This window comes from Tachysurus fulvidraco, chromosome 18, assembly GCF_022655615.1.
Source record: "Tachysurus fulvidraco isolate hzauxx_2018 chromosome 18, HZAU_PFXX_2.0, whole genome shotgun sequence".
NCBI classification, from domain to species: domain Eukaryota; kingdom Metazoa; phylum Chordata; class Actinopteri; order Siluriformes; family Bagridae; genus Tachysurus; species Tachysurus fulvidraco.
In genome coordinates, this window is record NC_062535.1 from 18094555 (window position 1) to 18116855 (window position 22301).

General features: G+C 40.5%; 1 protein-coding gene and 1 long non-coding RNA gene across 2 annotated transcripts in view; both read left to right on the plus strand.

Annotated features, from left to right (window-relative positions):
• The window catches only part of LOC113643839 (hemicentin-1-like), a 276071-nt gene that overhangs the window by 73363 nt on the left and 180407 nt on the right, over positions 1-22301 (plus strand).
• LOC125139461 lies at positions 6922-18195 on the plus strand. The gene is made up of 4 exons (XR_007138513.1): positions 6922-7061; positions 11760-11846; positions 17904-17990; positions 18151-18195. It is a non-coding gene; the product is annotated as an uncharacterized LOC125139461 (long non-coding RNA).

Below are 22301 nucleotides of genomic sequence, written 5' to 3' on the forward strand. Positions count from 1 at the left end.
ACCTGCTCATGTTCTCCACTCCTCCTCTCTGTAGAACACTGGGTCGAGTGCTAAAGATGACATTTACCAAAATCTCGAGATGTTACAGATTTCTCATCCCAGTCCTCATGCTGACTCTCCCACATCCTCGGACTATGAGAATATTGCTGTGAGTTTGAAACTTTTGATCCCAAAACCAGCACTAGATTAAATACTAATTTGATAATAAATGTTTTATATGAAAATGTGCTACAATACACAGCTGTAACTCCAACAGTAATTTTATATTTATTTAATATTTAGTAAGATTAATGATCATATATCAGAGTGTGTGTGGTGATGACTGATGTAAATAAATGTTAGTAAAATTCTTTAACACACGTTTCTGATGTTTCTGAGATATACATATATATATATATATATATATATATATATATATATATATATATATATATATATATATATATATATGTGTGTGTGTGTGTGTGTGTGTGTGTGTGTGTGTGTGTGTGTGTGTGTGTGTGTGTGTGTGTGTAATTGTGTGTGTGTGTGTGTGTGTGTGTGTGTGTGTGTGTGTGTGTGTGTGTGTGTGTGTGTGTGTGTGATTTCTTTATTTTTTGCTTTCAGCTGTATGGAAACATCTAAGAAACACTGAATCCTTACACAGATCCTCACAGATCCTCAGCAACTTAGAATGTAACTGACGTTATGGGAAGAATTTTTACGGAAGCGGTGTTTGAAGCTCTGTGTTTGAAGCTCGCCTCCAAGCCAAATATTTAGCCCACAAAGCAGATGGCCCACGTTATTGTATGAAAATATGCAAAAAAGTATGAAAATATATTTCACAGCTGCATTGGTTGCCACAGAGAAGCAATTTGATGGTTCTTCCAATACTGCCATTACTGTGCTAGGGCTAACATGCATTAGCGGTGTAGCCAGAGTGCCCAGAGTAAAATCTGAGCGGCTGTCCAGCAGCAGCAGAAATCTCGGCCGGGCGGCCCAGAAAGGAACCCTACACCCGAGAAGTAGGGTTTTTAGAGATGTCCGCTTTTACGACCTCTGGCACAGAAATCACTAGGTGTGTGGCAGTGCTGGTTTTGTTTATTCACATAGCATCAGCCATGACACAGCACAAAGTTCCCTTGAAAAGGAATTACACCAAATTACATACTGTATGTACCACAGATCCCAGAGAAGGGAACGAAACACTCTGTTGCTCGCCACACTCTGGGCATCCACTCATGCCTCCTTCAGACTAGTAGAAGCTGGAGTAATATGATGGGAAAAAAAGACCTCATATACAGAGGTTTTGCTGGTCAGAATGGAGTTGTAGGATTCATGAATTCACCTCGAGCCAAATCTAAAACTCAACCCAAATACACTTTAGGAGATATTTCTGCCCAAAAGCAAAGTGAACAAAAACAAATGAGAAAGGTAAAAAGGAAGAAGCATAGAGAAGCTAAATGGGATAGGAAAGAGGAACAAAAGCAACTGATGTTTGCTAAAAAACTTCTGAAAGTAGAAAACTTGGTTACAGAAATGAAACAATTGAATATGAATTAAATACAATTACAATTGCTAAAAATGCTACCGCAAGCTTGCAGAGGATCAGATGCTGAACCTAGACAGAAGAAGATTTCAACTGACTAAGAAGATTTATGCAATAATAAGTGTTATTTATCAGAAGTTCAAGAGAGCTCTGTTTGCTTTTATTTACATTTATATGTATAATTTTTTCTATAATTGAAATATTTATATTAAATGTTGAATGTGGCTAGAAGAAAAAGAACAAGCTGTTCCATATAACTATAGGATTTTATAATCCTGGCTGATGTAAATCTATGATGTGCAAGATATGATGTGTTGCATAGGCACTGCAGGGGCATATGCCTTGCATGAACAAGGGAGATTTACGTAAGTCAACCACAAAATGATGTAAGCAAATGATTTCCTAATAGACTCTTGGGCCTATCACTCTTTTTCAAGAGCTTGTGCATGGTCCTGGATAGTGCCAAGCAAATTCAAGGCAAATGCAAGGAAGTGCAGGGCAGATGCTCCGCAAGTGCCCAGCCCTAAAAAGAGTAAATAAAGTTTGCTGTATTGAAAAACTGTTGTGCATTCTACTATAGGCAAGCTTATGCTTAGTTACTGTACTACATTTGTATTGCTTAAGTATTTTGCATCAGAGAACAAATACAGGCTAACACTTGAATAGTATTTCTTGGTTTGTTACTATCTTTTAATGCAATTATTTGAAAGAGATTTCATTTGTAATTTTATTTTATTTTACTTTACATATATTACACACATTTATCTGTATTACGTTGCTTTTAATAAAAACAAGGCCTCCCATTGTGAGGACCCTGAAAAGACAAGAAGGTCTAAGTCTGAGTCGTACGCACACCTGTAAGCAATGTTTCCTTTATAAATCACAGATCACCCGCAGATGTGCGTACGTGAACCAGCCTCAAATCCCGCAATGTACACGCCCATTTTTAACCATAAATAGTCAATGCAGATCACTGCACGGGCACGAGAGTGGACCTCGTTATAATGAGTTTCCTATGCGCTCTGTGTGTTTAAAAATGGGGTGAGAAGTCAGCATCTCAGGGGTAGCCACAGTCGCCTGCAGGTTATAATTATATTAAAAAACAAAATTGTTACATTTTCTACTTTTTAATATTGTTAAACTCACCAAGAAGCCAGCCATCACGCCTGCATTTAGTCTGTTCCCTAAACTGTTATATGTCAAGATAAAGGAATCATGTGTTGAACCAGGCCAGCGTGCCGCAATGTTTGTGAGGGTCACGTTGGAGTCACATATGATTTGCACATTAATAGAATGCACATGCTTTCTGTTAACATAAGCAAATTCATTTTCAGATGGTGCCCTTATAGCAACATGAGCGCAGTCAATTGCGCCGATTACATTTGGGAAACCAGACATTGCTGCAAATTGCATTTTAATTTCGGCCTGTTCTCGCACAGTGTAGGGGAACCTGATGTATCGACTACCCATATTAAGTAGTCAAAACGACAGATATTATGGCAGTCAGGGACGGCTGTGATATACCAGACCTATAGGGTGAGATGATAGATTCTAATAGAATTATTTCATATACAAAAAGCTCTTAGACACAAAGTTGAGGATTACTTGTAGTTTTTTTTATATAAATAATTTACCTGTCTGCCAATTCCCGCTGGACTTGCATTTGGAATGGGATGGCATGGTTCCGGCATGTTGCCCTCTCTAATACTGGACCCAATTCAACACATAGATCTAAGAGCACAGCTCTAGGGAATCTAAATCGGCTTATTAGCCAGTCATCATCATGGGCAAGGAAATCATCATGGTCCCTGAAAACTCGTTCTCTCCTTATTCTCCCATTGCGTAATCCTCCAACAGTGCCAGCAGTGCCATCATGAAGCATTACATACCCGGGTCACCGGAGGATTTATATGTTTCTATCAATTAGACTGATCGTTAACACCTTGACAAAATCACAGAATTAATTTGTGGGCGAAAATGTAAGACGAAAATGTTATAGTGAACTTCTTCCTGACGGTTTTGTAATGAACACCGTAATAGTTAGGACCGATGATGAGTAGCGATTGTGCTTCATCACTGTATTTGCAGACTTTGACATTTTATGATATATGTACATTAAGGAAAATATTTAGTTTGTACACTGTGTTCTGTATTTCTCTAATAAAAGGGTATTTCATGCTATTCTTTATCACATGTAGTCGTGCCATCTCCGTCTGCGCTCCCGTTGTGGACAATGTGACTGTAAGTGCTGGTTATTCATTCATTCATCTTCTACCGCTTATCCGAACTACTCGGGTCACGGGGAGCCTGTCCCTATTCTCAGGCGTCATTGGGCATCAAGGCAGGATACACCCTGGACGGTGTAGCGCTGATAATTATTATTTTATTTTTAATACATTTTGAATTACGTTTGGATTTTACTAGATGTATATAGCCTAAAACAATCAGCACAAATAACACTGTTGGATTTAATCTTCATGATAATGTGGATGTAAAGTATAAAATGGAGTGAAAATTAAATATCATTAATTCTTATAATCGTTCTTCTCACATTTATTTTCTACAACCTAACTTCAGTTCACGACCTCACCATCTGTGTCGCCATTTCCCTTTGTCTACAGAATGTGCGTACGCACGGCTCAAAGTTTGCTTAAAGGTGTGCACATTCTCCCGTCAAGTTTGTTTTTTATAGATCACAACCTTTGCGTGGGAACTGGCGTACGTACATTTCCAGCATCGTTTTGTGCGTATGCACGCTTTATAAATGAGGCCCGAGGTGAGTATTACAAGACGTGACAGAAAACACACTTCCAGAAGGCCCCCTATTGTTCCGGCAGAGAATGTCCAAGTACTGACACTTTCATACACTCACTGTCTCTTGCTTGTGTTAGAGAAACGATAAGTAATCCATATATACATTTAACATAGGCTTGATTATTTTTATTTCATATTTAAAGTATGATCTACATTAAGATGGAAACATGTAATTTAACACTGAACAGTTCTGTTCCTTTTAATTTTAAGGAGCACAGGAAAACATATTATATTATCCATATTATAATAAGCGTGTGGTTTAGCTCTTGTTTAACAGTTAAACAGTTTGACATTTGACATTGTATTTATTGTCCTACTGGGTGTTGATGAAGTACAGAGTTGATGTGTTCACACATATAGACTGACGTGTTAAGACGACTCTGTACACAGAACATGAAATGTGTTTAATCTCATGCTAACACACCCTGCTCTCTTTAATAACATCTGATAATTGTTCTAGTTTTTATAGGCTTTTAGAGAACTATTGTGTTGTGATCCATTTTTTCAGCAGTAATTCAGCTGTGGTATTAAATACACAAGTACACAATACAAAAACATCACCAGTTAATGAAGTAAATGTCAGCAAAGATGCATGACTTGAACCAGCTAGCATGATCACACAGGATGTGCTGGGCATGTTAGCGTCACAAGCTAAGCGCTTTCCTTTCTCTGTTTTTAAATAAAAGCAGCTTTTTAATAGACGTGCTCTGAATGTAACTGACAATGTAAACCCACAGTTGTAGCATAAAGAAGAAGGAAATGGTGACAATTCTGTTACAAAGAGCACTTTATAGTAGAGGATATCATTCAGTCATGAAGCTGAATATTTATATTAATAAAAAAAATTAATAATATTTTCAGCATTTTTTTTATATTTTATTTAAACAGATGAACAAAATATTTTTTCTCATATTTTCTTTATTTTATAGGAAGTGACTTCAGCAGAAAGAGAAGACAAGACAACAGCAACACTTGTTAACCACACACTCCTCTTCACACTTTATTTTCTGCTCAGTTGTTGGACACAAGAGTCTAAAAGTTACGGTAAGAAAAAAACTTCATATTTAATGGCTAATTTCTCTCATTAATCTAATATCTACATTTCCTGAACATTGACAGGTTTGCTGTTCAAAATACTTAAATTCACGTCTCATTTCTTTGTGTTTAGTAACTTTTAATTATCACATATGAGCTCAAATATTAATATTGTGATCAGTTATATGTGATGTATTGTGGTGTTGGTGGTAAAAATGCAGCTTGTTTAAGTGACTAATTCAGAAATTAAAGCAAAGAAAATTGTGTTTATGCAAAACATCATCATCCAGACATCTTAAGCACACACTCTTTAACTCACGCTTTTCTTTCTTTGCTACTTGGCTGTTGAACACGAGGGTCATGTAGGCACTGTGGAGGCAGAACATACAGTACAAAGGCATTTTTATTGTGACACATATCATGTAACACAAAAATGTTTTTAGGTATCATGAGATTATATTGAGATATTTTTTGTGTGACATTTTTCTTTGCCAAATTAAACCAAACATGGTTCTTACTACACACTCAATTCTGTGTAATTGTAGTAGTTTAAGTGCACAGTAGACTGTAAGAGGATGGATTATGATGCATCAACTGACATTAATAAAGCAGCTACTATCATAATCACTGCTGTTTGTCCAACTACTCCATGATCTTATATTTCCATAACATCATAGACTAGTTATATAGCTAATGAAGAGCAGGACAAAAGAAAGAAGCTGCAGAATACAACAACTTCCCAATAAGAGCACAGTCGTCTGCTGAAGCCTACTTATAGTCAGTTTACTGTCATTACACTTTCCTACCACTAGGGGTTTCAGCTCAGGAGTAGTTCTAAATATACAAACATCTTCATGCACAGGAATAAATCACTTTAAGTCCATAGAAACTCATGCAAACTTTAAAGCGAGGTTATTTTGACCTGCTGTCATGTTTAACTTTATTTTAATGTGTTGTGTTTAACTTTAGATGTGTTTAGAAAATCTCTCCTTCAAATATCAGATTCTGCTAAATCTATTAATCTGTAATTAGTGCATGACAATTAAACACATTTGAATCATTCATTATCTGCTTTGAACAGAGCTGGTATCAGTGAATTCATGCAGAGATTTTCATTTGTAGCTTGTGAATGTTCCAGTACAGTGATTTATTAATATTTCTGTAAATGTTTAAATGTTTGTTGATTCTCAGTCGAAAAAGGGTGGTTTGCCCCCTTCAGGTTGGTGGAGAGCTCCTGCCTCAAGTGGAGGAGTTTAAGTATCTTGGGATCTCGTTCACGAGTGAGGGAAGGATGGAGCGGGAGATCGACAGGCGGATTAGTGTATCTTCTGCAGTGATGCGGTCGATATACCGATCTGTTGTGGTGAAGAAAGAGCTGAGCCACTAGGTGAAGCTCTCTATTTACCGGTCGATCTAGGTTCCTACCCTCACCTGGGGAGGTGTTCCGGGCATGTCCAACCGGGATGAGGCCCCGGGGAAGACCTAGGACACGCTGGATGGACTATGTCTCTTGGCTGGCCTGGGAACGCCTCGGTACTCCCCCGGAAGAGCTGGAGAAAGTGTCTGGGGAGAGGGAGACTGCTTAGACTGCTGCCCCCGCGACCCGGCCCCGGATAAGCGGTAGAAGAGGGATGGATGGATGGACGGATGGATGGATAAATGTTTAAAGAGTCTCCTATTATTGGTAGAATATAGTGTGATTATTATCACACACACACACATACGCACACACGCACAAACACACACACGCACACACACACGCACACACATACACACGCACAAACACACACGCACACACACACAAACACACACGCACGCACACACACACACACACACAGACACACACACACACACACTTCCTCTTCTGTCCCTGCCACAGCTCACTGCAACAGATAACAGTTATTAACACAAATCCACACTCATTTATAAACCTTACCCTCTATTCACAAACCAGCACTCGACCACGGCCACACTTCCACACACTCACAGTGGTTTTGTGTTGTTTGCCATCCGCTGTTTTACAGAATTTCTTCTGTTAGACTGAAAATAAGATGTTTTGTTCATCTCACCTTGCTCTCTTTTCCATGAGGCTGATGATGATGGTTCTTTCCTTAATGATTGGTTCTGTCGGAACTCAGAGCCCGCCTCCGAGTGGACACATTGCAGGGTGAATTGCACTTTTAGACTTTTAGCCGAATATTGAATACTATTTTATTTAACTATTTAAGTATTTACTATAAAATTAACTATTTACATTAACTATTAAACAATTTATCTAAACTAAACTTTACTGTTACACTATAATTGATACAAATTAAACAATGAGAAGACTTTCCAAACCTGGATGAGAATGAGGAAAACTTCTTTATTGCCGCCAATCAGCCAACAATTCCATTGAGCTCAAGGAAAAATCTCTAAGTCAAAAGTAATCAAACAAAAACCCAAAAGAACCCATGCCACTCAAAAAAGTTCAAACACAAAAAAGCAAGCAAGAAAGAGCAAGAGCCCCCTCCAAAAGAAATCTCCTCAATATATACCCTGGCACCTCTAGGTGCGTCTATACCTTCTTAAGTCAGTCCACCTGACCTGTCTGTTTTTTTTCCCTGACTCTACAGAATCGCCCCGAGTCTAGCCTTTTGTTTTTTCTGTTGTTGTTCCCGCCGTACTTCTGCCTTATTATTAAAAAATATGCTGCGTTGTCAAAACTGTTGTTAAAAATGTGCTCCAGAGAACTTCTTGTACGCTTCCCTGTCACGTATCACACAGAAGACACGTCTCGCGGACCAATCTCCCAATCTCCCTTTATAATTACAATGAGTGAGTTTTCCTCTATCTTTTTCTATATTTTGTCTGTATATGATTTCCACATATACGCATACATATATATATATATACATACAGATTCAGCAGGTCTGTCCATCTGGTCGCCTGATACAGCTGTCTCGCCCTACTCCCTTCATGAGGCCTGTTTCAGCTGAACTCTTGACTTTCACTTCCTCAAACATTGTTGATCAGAGAGCTCAGACAACACTGGTTACTTTTACTAAGTTTATGATTACAATAAACATCTATTCTAGTTTACATCTGGCCTACAACATCGCCTACATATGTCCTATGACACCAATTGTAATATTTTGCAAGGCTTAATACTTTACTTTGGTTATAGTGTCGGAACTCAGAGCCGGTCTCCAAGTCGACACATCACAGGGTGATCTCTTCTCTTAGGCCTTTAGTTAGATTTCACTGTTAACTCTATAATTACTACAAAAATACTGAGAAAACTCCTCAGACCTGGATGAGAATGAGCAAACTTCTTTATTGTGGTCAATCAGCCAACAAATTATAATTTGCCAAATTAAAAGTAACAAATTGCCAAATTCAAAGTAACAAATTAAAACCCCCAAAAAGAGCATGTCATGCAAAATCAATCAAGAAAAACAAGAACTCTCGCGACGTCCTTGCAAAAATAAAAACACCCACCTTGACCCGCGGACACGGGCATGTGCCCGCGTGCGCACACACACCCCTACGCGCACACACACCTTCGCCCCCAAAGAACCAAAAAAAACCTCAGATATCTTCTCAATATATACCCTGGCGCTCCTAGGAGCCCAGGTGCCATATCACCTTATTTACCGGCCTTACCTCCTATGTTTTCTAAATACACTGACCCAATTTCCCCTTATTTCCCATTACCTTTCACCCATATGCCCATTTATGGATTTTCCTCCCCTTATTTTTCATGACCTTAGATTAAACACCTGGGCCTTCTTCAGTCTGCACAACAAGTTTATGAGCACCACATGCCCATTTATGGATTTTCCTCCCCTTATTTTTCAGGGCCTAGGTCTGTGGACCACTGTTTTTTTTCATTCTACATAACATGTTATTGCTATGGACCAAGGTCTGAGAACCATGGTGTTCTTCATTTTCCATAACAATTTATGAGCTAAGGTCTGGGAACCATGGTCTTTTCCCTTCTACATAACAAGTTGTTATTACAAATGTGCTCAGACTGACTAGGCCTGACAGCACCGAATCTGGTTGCAATAAACATCTTTGGCCTACAACATCACCTACATATGTCTTATGACAGCAATTGTAATATTTTGCAAGGCCTAATACTTTACTTTGGTTATAGTATTGTAAGAAATAATATTTTAATTATTTCTACTAAGATTTTTTTCCAACAATAGTATTGTAAGGAATAATACCTTAATTAATTTTACTAAGATTTTTCACAACATTACTCCCCGCTTTGAGTCTGTAAAGCCTCACTCAAACCTATATTGTTTTAATCCTGACCTAAATCCTAACCCTAACCTTATGAACATCAACAGGGGCTATAACCAAAAAATGAAATCAAAACATTTAAAACATTTAAACAAAACAAAAATTTCAAACAATATGTAAACAAAACAAAAATCTTAAACTTTAAACAAAACTCCACCAAATTTTAAACTTTAAACAAAATTTCAACATCACCACTTTTAAGCATCCCCATTTACCAGATTTTAAAAAATCTTAATATTTTAATAACACTTTAATTCTTTCTCCATTTTGACTACTTTTGACCTTTGTGTCTAACACAATAACATTTCAGTGCTCTATTATAACCATTACTCCCCGCCACCCCCATACACATATCACACACATATCCAGAAAAATACATGCTTATTCTCAATGGGTGAATCAGGAGTGAGCGAAAAACCCTCAGAGGCCAATTCCAGGGAAAATTCTCACTCTGCCCGCAAATATAGCGTGACAGTGAAGTCAGTGTCACTGGGGTCACCATAATATAAAACATACACATATAACAACAGTATTACAGGAAAGAGAGTCAGTGTACACGCAGAGTCACCCTAGTATTAGTCCCTCAGGGCCATGATCAAGACAGGCCTTGTGGTGTCCTCGAGGCGGAAGGAGTCAGAGACGTCGGGATGGGTGGCACTCCATGGATCTGCACACAACACTTACAAAAGATACACAAACACGGAGACGCAGACAAACAGGGACAGTAGACACAGAACATATGACAATATTTTTTACAATTTACAGTTTTATAGCCCTTTTATAGTCACTGGGTCGGAAACTGAATTTGGAAAAGTGCCTGTGTAAACGAACGAGTACACAACAAACTAATTCGTGTTGCTTTGTATTTTTCTTTTGCATGCTAACATGGGCGAGTAGACCTAGGGCGTACTTCATGTGTCCTTCTATAGCTGGTTGGGCCAGAAGGACACAGAATGTTCACCCCAATTTTATCCTCATTTATCATAATAATGTTTATCATCGCCGGAGATTTCAATCATGCAAATCTCAAGTCTCCGTGTATTCAGTGTACATCAGTATGTGGACTTTGCAAAGACAGAGAAAACACATTGGATCTTGTTTACACAAACATTCCAGGCACGTATCGTGCGGAACCCCGCCCCACCTCAGCTATTCAGACCACATCTCTGTTATGCTAATTCCAGCATACAGACCACTCATCAGATCCTCTAAACTGGTTCTGATGCAGGTGTAAACCTGTCCAACAGGAGCCACCTCTGCCCTTCAGGACTGCTTTGAGTGCACTGACTGGAACATCATCAGGGAGGCTGCAACCGATGGTGATTTCATCAACTTCCGCATATGGCAGGGCATACAGGCAATCATGAATTACTTGCCTGTGATAGTGATGCCTCCCTCCCAAATGCACTAAATGACTTCTATGCTCAGTTTGAGGTGCAGAACAAATAAACAGCAAGGAAGACTATCCCTCCCCCTAACGCTCAGGTACTCTGTCTATCTACGGCCGGTGTGTGGAGAATTTTGTAATAAAGTGCTTCGAGAAGCTTGTCATGATGCACATCAAGACCCAGTTACTACCCTCACTGGACACCCTACAGTTTGTGTATCGTCCAAACCGCTCCATGGATGATGTCACTGCCACTGCCCTTCATTTAGCCCTCACCCACCTGGACAATAAACACACGTAAGAATGCTGCTCATAGACTTTACTTCAGCATTCAACACAATCATCCCTCAGCACCTTATTGAGAAGTTGAGCCTGCTGGGACTGAACACCTCCCTCTGCAACTGGATCCTGGACTTCCTGACTGGGAGACCTCAGTCAGTCCGGATCGGGAACATCATCTCCAGCACCACCACACTGAACACTGGAGCCCCTCAGGGCTGGGTGCTCAGTCCACTGCTGTTCACTGCACCCTGGTCCTGGAGAAACATTGTCTCATTTCACTGTGTACTGCAAGTTATACAGTATATGGTTTAAATAACAATAAAAGCTTTTTGACTTGGCTTGAATTGACTAATAACAGTGGTGACTTGCTGTAAATCTTCTGCAGAACCTAATCATGTTCTCCACTCCTCCTCTCTGCAGAACAATGGGCCGAGTGCTAAAGACGACACGTATGCAGCTCTAGACTCCACAGGCTGGGCAGCTGATGATGTGTATCACACACTTGCAGTAAGTGTTTACTCAAAAACATAGTTCAGTCAAAACCACTTGAGTCAAAATAAAGACAATTCTTTGACATATTTAAATTTTTTATTTGCAAGCTTATGAAATTTACATTTGGCGGTAAGGCTCTGTTCTGAATTCCCCATCCTTTTCATGAGCTCAATGAAAGCTAGTCAGGGAACAGCAGCAGATTTGTGGGGGGACAATGTCCCATTTAACTGGGAAAGCAGCCAGACAACCCCCCCCCCCCCCCAAGCAGAGGATTAAAGCGAGGTTTTCACTAGCCAAACTTATTAGTAAAATACCAACAGAGCAGAGGACATGTTATCAGGCACGCAAAGCAGTTTCTTTACCATTTACTACCAACAACTGACCATTAACCCCCCCCCCAAAACCAACGGAAGGCACAGCGCCTGTATACGATTCAAGGCTGCAGAAGACTCCAGAACATCATGAACATCATGCCATCCCAATTTCCCAAGGAGCAACCAGAACCTTTAACGTTCCACTCCTGGTTCAGCTACTTTAGGGACAGCAGCAGAGGAGGAGAGCTAGCAGCAGCAGAGGAGGAGAGCTAGCAGCAGCAGAGCTAGCTCAATCACAAACAGAACACGAGAAACCAAGTGCCTCCTCCCTGAATATCCCCCGAGTAGCCCTCTAGGATCCATCCAACAACCTGAGAAAGGAGACTTCCAAAAGATCCAACAAGAAATCCAGTCTTAACTTCCTTTTCCAACAAATAATTGACAATTTCAGGTTCTTTAACAGCAGAAAGCAAACTAATGAGGAGGCAACCAAGAAACTCCTGTGAAAACTTCGGATAAGTCCAGCTATTAAATAATTGAAGAAACAGCTGTTAGGATGCTTCTCAGTGCCTTTCCAGCTTTGGAACATTTACTTTTTTTTTTTAATTTATATTTTTTCATTAATTTATTAATTTATTTATGTAAAGAACAGAAACACAATACCAGCAGAGCTAGTAGCCATTGATTATCAATCCAAAAGGTCACTATCTTTCTTTCGCTGGACACTGCTACAGAGAGGAGAGAAATTTAATCAAGCTTTTCATTTTCATTGCTGGCTAGAATTTAACCATTGTCAAGTTAAGAAGTTAGACCATTTGCCAGTAAATATTTCCTGCATAACGTATCATAACAGCCTAGCAAGGCATGGCTAACGCATCATAACAGCCTAGAGAGTCCTAGCACAACGCAACATAACACCCAGCAATGCATGGCATAACATATTACAATAACCCAGCGAAGCACAGCCCAACGTATCACAACAGTCTAGTGAGGCATAGCGTAACGCAACACAACACGACCCAGCAAGGCACAGCACAATGTAACCCGACACAGCCCAGCAAGGCATATCATAACATAACGCAACACAGCCAAGCAGGGCGCAGCACAATACAAAATAACGTATAAAATAGCGCATAACGTATCACAACAGCCCAGCGAGGCACAGCACAACGCATCACAACAAGGCCCAGCAAGGCATGACATAACATAACAAAACATAGCCCAGCAAGGCATTGCACAATGTAACCCAACACAGTCCAGTGAGGCACAGCACAACGTAACCCAACACAGCCCAACACAACGCAACGCAACACAGCCCAGCAAGGCACGGCACAATGTATCATAACAGCCAAGCAAGGCACAGCATAACGTAACAACACACCTAGCAAGGCACGGCCTAACGTATCACAACATCGTATCACTATATCCTTGCACAACGATCTGATCTCCCCTTCAGCCACAGCTCGCAACCTTAGGTTGTGCTGTGCCTAAAGAGGCACAGCACAACCTAAACACCTAGCAGGCATGGCCCAACGTAACCTAACAGAGCTTAACAGGGTATAGCATAATATAACCTAACATAGCCTAGTGAGGCATAGCATAACGTATCATAATAGCCTAGCGAGGCATAATATAGCGCAACGGAACACAACATCGCCTAGCAAGGCACAGCACAATGTATCACAACAGCCTATCGAAGTACAACATAGCATAATCTAACCTAACACGGCCTAGCAAGTCACAGCACAACGCAACAAAACAAACCCAGCAAGGCGCAGCACCAAGCACCATAACACAGCTTAGCAAGGCATAGAATAATGTATCATAACAGCCAATGAGGCCTACCATAGCGTAACGCAACATGGCCTAGCTAGGCAAGCATAACATAACCCAACATGGCTTAGCAGGACATAGGATAATGTAACCTAACATAGCTTAGCAGGGCATAGCATTACTTAACCTAACATAGCTGGCAGGACATAGCATAACGTAACCTAACATAGCTTAGCAGGGCATAGCATAACGTAACCCAACATAATCTAGCGAGGCATAGCATAATGTACCCTAACATAGCGTAGCGGGGCATAGCATAACGTAACCTAACATATCCCAGTGAGGCATAGCATAACGTATCATAACAGCCTAGCAAGGCATAGCATAACGTAACCTAACCTGGCCTAGCAAGGCATAGCATAACGTAACGTAACATGGCCTAGAAGGGCATAGCATAACGTAACCTAACATGGCATAGCATAACGTAACCTAACATGGCATAGCAAGGCATAACATAGCACAACGTAACCTAACATAGCTTAACAGGGCATAGCATAACGTAACCCAACATAGACTAGCGAGGCATACCATAACATTTACAGCATTTTCCAGACACCCTTATCCAGAGCGACGTACATAAGTGCTTAAATCTCTAACATTGAATACATTAATGCTGGTTCACTATGTTACATACTTAAGATACAATGAGTTTAAAACATTTGTTCAAAGTTACAATGAAAAAGTGTTAAAGGTTTTTTTAAATGTAAAAGATAAGGAAAGAAGTGCTAGTTGAAGTGTTTCCTGAATAAGTAGGTCTTCAACCGCCGCTTGAAAATAGCCAGTGACTGAGCTGTCCGGACCTCTAGGGGAAGTTCATTCCACCACCTTGGTGCCAGAACAGAGAAGAGTCTTGTAGTATACTTGCCTCTTACCCTGAGAGATGTTATAACCAGTCGAGCAGTGCTGGTAGATTGGAGGTTGTGGGGTGCAGTGCGAGGAATGATGAGGGCTTTGAGGTAAGAGGGAGCTGGTCCATTTTTGGCTTTGTAGGCCAGCATCAGTGTTTTGAATTCGGATGCGTGCAGCTACCGGAAGCCAGTGGAGGGATCGCAGCAGCGGGGTGGTATGCGAGAACTTTGGCAGGTTGAAAACAAGCTGGACAGCTGCATTTTGGATCATTTGCAGAGGACGGATTGCGTTCATAGGTAGACCTGCCAGCAGTGCAGCTAACCCACCTGTACAGAGCTACACCTGGTTTAAGGGGAAGACATCAGTAGGAAATGAAAAGACCTACAACATCTCCAAGATCAGCTCTGAGGACAGTGGAGAGTACAAGTGCAGGTGCAGTAATGAAGTCGGACATCAGGACTCCAACAGTGTGACTCTGAATGTTCTGTGTAAGTTAAAGCTGAAGATTTCCTCACAGACAATTAGAGATAAAACTATTATGGATTTATTTTAGTGTTATTATCCTGTTCATTTTAGATCCTCCAAAGAACGTCTCAGTGTCCATCAGTCCCTCTGGTGAGATAGTGGAGGACAGTTCAGTGACTCTGACATGTAGCAGTGATGCTAACCCACCTGTACAGAGCTACACCTGGTTTAAGGAGAAAGAATCATCACCTGTAGGATCTGGACAGAGTTACAGAGCTGTACAGAGTGGACAGTATTACTGTGAGGCTCAGAATAAACACGGCTCTGAGAGATCAGCTGCAGTGCCTGTCAATATTAATGGTGAGGGTGATGATTTTTCATTGCTGTGTGATCACTGCTCTGTTCATAATGCACTGTTGGTGAGATTTTGAATAATATCTGTGTTTGTGTGTGTGTGTGTGTGTGTGTGTGTGTGTGTGTGTGTGTGTGTGTGTGTGTGTGTGTGTGTACCAGCAGGTACTGTAATTGTGTATGTGGCTGTTGGACTGGGACTTTTTGGGCTTGCAGCTCTTCTCTCTGCACTCTTCTGGCTGAGGTGAGAATATTTGTGCTGATAAATTTATCACTAATGACTCTGAAGATGCTGACGGTGGGTAAATATTTGTCTTTGTGTGAGCAGAAGCAAGAGACAGAAGAAGAAGGAGGCAGATGAAGGTGACAATCAGGTGAGTTATTACAGAAATATCTGTCAGGAGCTTTGTTCATAATAACATTACACACCAACAAAAATGTAGCATTGTGCATTAAGGCTCTTGGTGGTGGTTTGTGTGTTTACATAAACACAGAATGGTGCAAGAACTTTGTGCTTGTTTCTATTTACTGTTCATCATTAATAGAGTTTGTGACTGTTAGATGCAGGCCATTTTATTTACTATGGGAATTCACCACAGTTTTCATTGTTGTAGTGTACATTCCCCCCAGTGCTAATGTTAAAGAGTCTCTATGTGAACTATATGGGGCGATTAGCAATCTGCAGAATGTTCACCCCAATTTTAGCATCATTTATCATAATAATGTTTATCATCGCCGGAGATTTCAATCATGCAAATCTCAAGTCTCCTGATATTCTGTATACATCAGTATGTGGACTTTGCAAAGACAGAGGAAAACACACTGGATCTTGTTTACACAAACATTCCGGGCGCGTATTGGGCAGAACCCCGCCCCACCTCAGCTATTCAGACCACATCTCTGTTATGCTAATTCCAGCATACAGACCACTCATCAGATCCTCTAAACTGAAGCAGGTTTAAACCTGTCCAACAGGAGCCACCTCTGCACTTCAGGACTGCTTTGAGGGCACTGACTGGAACATCATCAGGGAGGCTGCAACTGATGGCAATTCCATCAACTTCCACATATGGCAGGGCATACCGGCAATCATGAATTACCTGCCTGTGAAAGTGATGCCTCCCTCCCATGACTTCTTTACTAAATGACTTCTATGCTCAGTTTGAGGTGCAGAACAAATAAACAGCAAGGAAGACTATCCCTCCTCCTAACGCTCACATCTTCTGTCTATCTACAGCCGGTGTGTGGAGAACTTTGTAATAAAGTGTTTCGAGAAGCTTGTCATGATGCACATCAAGACCCAGTTACTACTCTCACTGGACCCCCTACAGTTTGTGTATCGTCCAAACCGCTCCACGGATGATGCCGTTGCCACTGCCCTTCATTTTGCCCTCACCCACCTGGACAATAAACACACATACAAATGCTGCTCATAGACTTTACTTCAGCATTCAACACAATCATCCCTCAGCACCTTATTGGGAAGATGAGCCTGAGTTAGGACTAAACACCTCCCTCTGCAACTGGATCCTGGACTTCCTGACTGGGAGACCTCAGTCAGTCTGGATCGGGAACATCATCTCCAGCACCACCACACTGAACACTGGAGCTCCTCAAGGCTGCTTGCTCAGTGCACTGCTGTTCACCTTGCTGACTCACGACTGTGTAGCCATGCATAGATCGAACCATAATATCAAGTTTGCCGATGACACGACCGTGGTGGGTCTCATCAGCAAGAACGACGAGTCAGCATACAGAGAGGAGGTGCAACAGCTAACTGTCTGGTGTAGAGCCAACAACCTTTCTCTGAATGTTGATAAAACTAAAGAGATGGTTGTTGATTTCAGGAGAGCACAGAGCGACCACTCTCTGCTGAACATTGACAAATCACCTGTACAGATCATCAAGAGCAGCAAATTTATGCTTCACCTGGTCACTCAACACCAGCTCCTTTTTTTGTTTGCACTGTCTTTTGTCCTGCACTGTCTTTTGTCTTTTGCCTTGCGTTGTTTGTACCAGTTTGCACAGTTGCACTTTATGTATCTAGGACTACTTACTAAGCCCTTAGCTCTGTCTTTGTCTAATGTAGCACCCTGGTCCTGGAGAAACATTGTCTCATTTCATTGTGTACTGCAAGTTATATATGGTTTAAATGACAATAAAAGCTTTTTGACTTGGCTTGAATTGACTAATAACAGTGGTGACTTACTGTAAATCTTCTGCAGAACCTAATCATGTTCTCCACTCCTCCTCTCTGCAGAACACTGGGCCGAGTGCTAAAGACGACACGTATGCAGCTCTAGACTCCACATGCCGGGCAGCTGATGATGTGTATCACACACTTGCAGTAAGTGTTTACTCAAAAACACAGTTATTTTTAATATCGTTTATGATGATGAAATGATTATGAAATATTTCATTGTTGTAAATCTGTCACATTAAACAGCTTTGTACAATGTTTTAGATATTTATAAATACAACAAGGTGTGACTTTGGGTTTTTCACAGATTTCTCATCCCAGTCCTCCTGCTGACGCATCCACATCCTCTGATTATTAGAATATTGCAGTGAATCTGAGCATTTTGATCCCAAAACCACCACTAGATTAAATACTAACTTACTAATAAGTGTTTTATATGAAAATGTGCTACTCTGCAATGAGGCCGACTCTGTGAGAATCCTGAGACATCTAGAGATCTACCAGCTCCAGTTAGACTCTGTGATACTATAGAGGAGATGTGATCTCCATGTGATCTTTTACATCAATACAAAATTTATCAGACTGTATATTTATAATCACACCCCCAGTGTCACCCAGATGAGGATGAGGTTCCCCTTTGAGTTTGGTTCCTCTCAAGGTTTCTTCCTTTTATTCAAGGGAGTTTTTCCTCCCCACAGGCACCTGAGTCTCCTCAGACTTGTTCATTGGGGATAAATATAAACATATTTAAATATATCTAATATTAATCTTGAATTTTGTAATTATATTAATCTTTATATTATTCTTTATAATAACCTTTTGTTCTATGTTTACGCTCTGTAAAGCTGCTTTGAGACAATGTCAGTTGTAATAAGCGCTATACAAATAAACTTGAATTGAACTGAAACAATACACAGCTGTAACTCCAACAGTACTTTTATATTAATGTATTAATCAGTAAAATTAATGATCATATATCAGAGTGTGTGGTGATGACTGATGTAGATAAATGTTAGTAAAATGCTTTAACACACATTTCTGACTTTTCTGATTTTTTTTCTATTTGTGATTTCAGACATTTAGTAACAGTAATGTGGATTAAATGAATCCTGATACAGATAATGAATAAAGAGCTTCTCACTAAAGTGGAGAAACTCAGTAACATCAGCAACTTAGAATATAACGCTATGGGAACCTCCTTGTGGAAGCTCTGAAGCTCTGTGTGAAATCACTCCAATCTATTGGCTAACGAGATCATGTGACGAAGCATAGAGTGCCAGTAAGACCTTATAAGGGCATGTACATCACATGACTCCAGCTTCTTTGAATTTAGGAATCGCTCTGTGTATATTGGTGTCAATTGTCTCTCGAGTTGTCTTAGACAAGTAAAAAACAAGAGATATAAATAATAAGGTCTTCTCTTCTTTACCATGGCATGTTCTCACCTCTCTAGAGAGCCGATTATGCCCTCTGTGTCACAAAGTATGGCTGCATTGCTTGCCACAGGGAAGAAAAGGACAAAAACATTTTTTTAAACAGCCCTGATTTTCCTAATGGCCGGTTCTTTCCTTGCTGCAGTGAGAGGCTTGGGTTATCATGGGCTAGCATTGCAGCCCAAATTCCCTGTGTAAATTCTGAGCCTGCCGTCCAGCACCAGCGGTCAGCTCCACCAGGCAGGGAAAGGAACCCTACGCATGAGGTGTAGGGTTTCTAGGGAAGTGCCTTTAGGGCCATCAGTTAGTCAGTTTATTGATCATTAATATATACTTTTTCAAGTGTTGATGGTGTGAGTCGCCATGCTGGCCATGTTGGTCTGTAGTAATATGATAAACTCTGGGATGAAGAGACCCTCCTGACTCTCTGAGTAGGAATTCTGAGTTGAGGTGCCAGTTTTCTTTATTTTTCCTCTGAGTTCTGAGCTTTAGTCAAACACAGCATGACGTCCTGATTGGCACACAGTGATCCTGGAATAGACTCCTGACTCACTGTGACTCTGACCAGGATGAAGCACATGTATATATCACAGTACAGCTACTTTAACCAGCCTAAAGCTACTCAAATACATTGTTTTATTTTGTTTCACTGCAAATAAACATATAAAACATATGATGTCACTTTGTATATGAAAAACTCATGTCAGTATTTAAATATATTTACTCTGTGTGTGAATTCTGTAACCACATGAATGTTATTATGAATAAAGGACAAACTTCTGCTGCAACATCACAGTCTTGAAATTTGATTATTCACACTTTCTGTCAGGATTTCTGCTTGGACATTCTCTGCAGGAACATTAGGGGGCGCTCTGGCAGTGTGTTATTATGATAATTATATTAAAACCATTCAAAACGACAGATATTATGCCACTCAGGGACAGCTGTGATATACCAGACCTATAGAGTGAGATGATAAATTCCAGTAGAATTATTTCATATACAGAAAGGTCTTAGAGAAAAAGTTGAGGATTTCTTAGTTTTTTTATATACTGTAAATAATTTGGCTTCCATCAAGTTTGTTTTTTATAGATCACAACCTTTGCGTGGGAACTGGCGTACGTACATTTCCAGCCCCGTTTTGTGTGTACACACACTTTATAAATGAGGCCCCAGGTGAGTATTACAAGACACGTGACAGAAAACACACTGCCAGAACGCCCCCTACTGTTCCGGCAGGAAAGTCCAAGTCCTGACATTTTACTACACTAAAGTAAAGTAAAGTGACTAAAGTAAGAGACAGTAAGTAATCTATAAATACATTTAACATAGGTTTGATTAATTTTATTTTTAATTTTATGTATGATCAGTGTTGGGCAGTGACGTGTTACTGTAACGCTGTTCCTTTGATAGTAACGAATACTCTAACATGTTACTTTTTTAAATAAAGTTACTCCGTTACCGTTACTATATGGTGCGTTACTTGTTACTTTTTAAATTAATTAATTTTGGCTGAAGTGTAGCCTACAGCCTAACCTGTTTACAGCAGCGACGCATTGTAGGATCGGTGGATGCTAACCTGTAAACACAAACAAGACGCTCTGTGGGCGTGTTTCCATTTATTCAAGTATGTCGGCAGTAATTCCGAAACACATGGGCTATAGCCCGCCCACACTGACAATTGATTGGTTGACTTACCGAAACAGGCCAATCAGGATTGGCCCCCTCCCTCTCTACCGTGCGCTACAAGGTTTGGAGCTTGAATACTTGTCTCTGTCACGCATGCGCGCTCTTGCTTGCTCGCTCTAGGTTCCGGGAGATTGTAAGTAATTTGCGGGAATCAGGGAGCCGCTATCAATATGCTGGAGAATCCGGGATACTTGGGATGTCTGGTTTTGTGTTTGTATAGACCATAAAAGGGCATTAATGGGAACATTAAAGAACGTTCTTTAAAAAAGTAACTAAAAAGTTTTTTTTAACAGTAACACGTTACTTTTTAGTGTAATTGTAAGTAATCAATAACGTAATTGAGTTACTTTTTAAATGAAGCAACTAGTAACTGTAACTAGTTACTATTTTTTAGTAACTAGCACAACACTGTGTATGATCTACATTAACATTGGGAAAACGTATATAAAAATAAATAAAATTTTTAAATAAAAGCAGCTTTTTAATAGAGGGGCTCTGAATTGGTCCAAGATGGCGCTGCAAAACACAGCCTCAGTGCTTAGCTCCGCAGTATTTGTTCTTTTGTTAGTTTTTCCTGTTTTCTGTGAAGGAAACCCGATCAGTTTCACCAGAGATGAACTGCTGGACATTCTGCAGCACACACCACAAGATATTTTTTCGGTTTTTGAGTATTCTGATGTTTTGCTGAATATCGTAGTTGGAGGAGCGGCTGCGCTGTTTAAGCGTTTCAGGACGGGGAAAGCACTCCGGCACGCTCGTGAAACTCAGACAGCGCAGTTTAAGAACACCGCTGCCTAGCATCCATCTGGCGAATCTCCGCTCTCTATCCAACAAAAACAGACGAACTCCTTCTGCTCACCTGGAAAAATAAGGACAGTTCACGGAAACATGGCTGAACGACTCTGTTCCGGACAGCACAGTTTCTGATGTAACTGTGTTGAGGAATATGTGCTGTCCAGATCTTGAAACACTCTTCATTAACTGCAAACCGTTCTATTTGCCACGGGAGTTTTGCTCGTTCATTCTGGTGAGTGTTTACATTCCACCGCAAGCGCACGTGAGCTCGGCCTTACAGACACTCGCTGATCTGATCACAGAGAGTGAGCAACAACACCCGGACTCTGTAGTAATAATACTTGGGGACTTTAATAAAGCGATTCTCTCACGGGAATTGCCTAAATACAGACAGCATGTTACATGTCCCACCAGAGACAGTAACACACTGGATCACTGTTACACTACAGTAAAGGATGCATATCACTCTGTCCCACGGGCAGCTCTAGGACTCTCTGATCACTGCTTAGTTCATCTGATACCGACCTACAGGCAGAAGCTA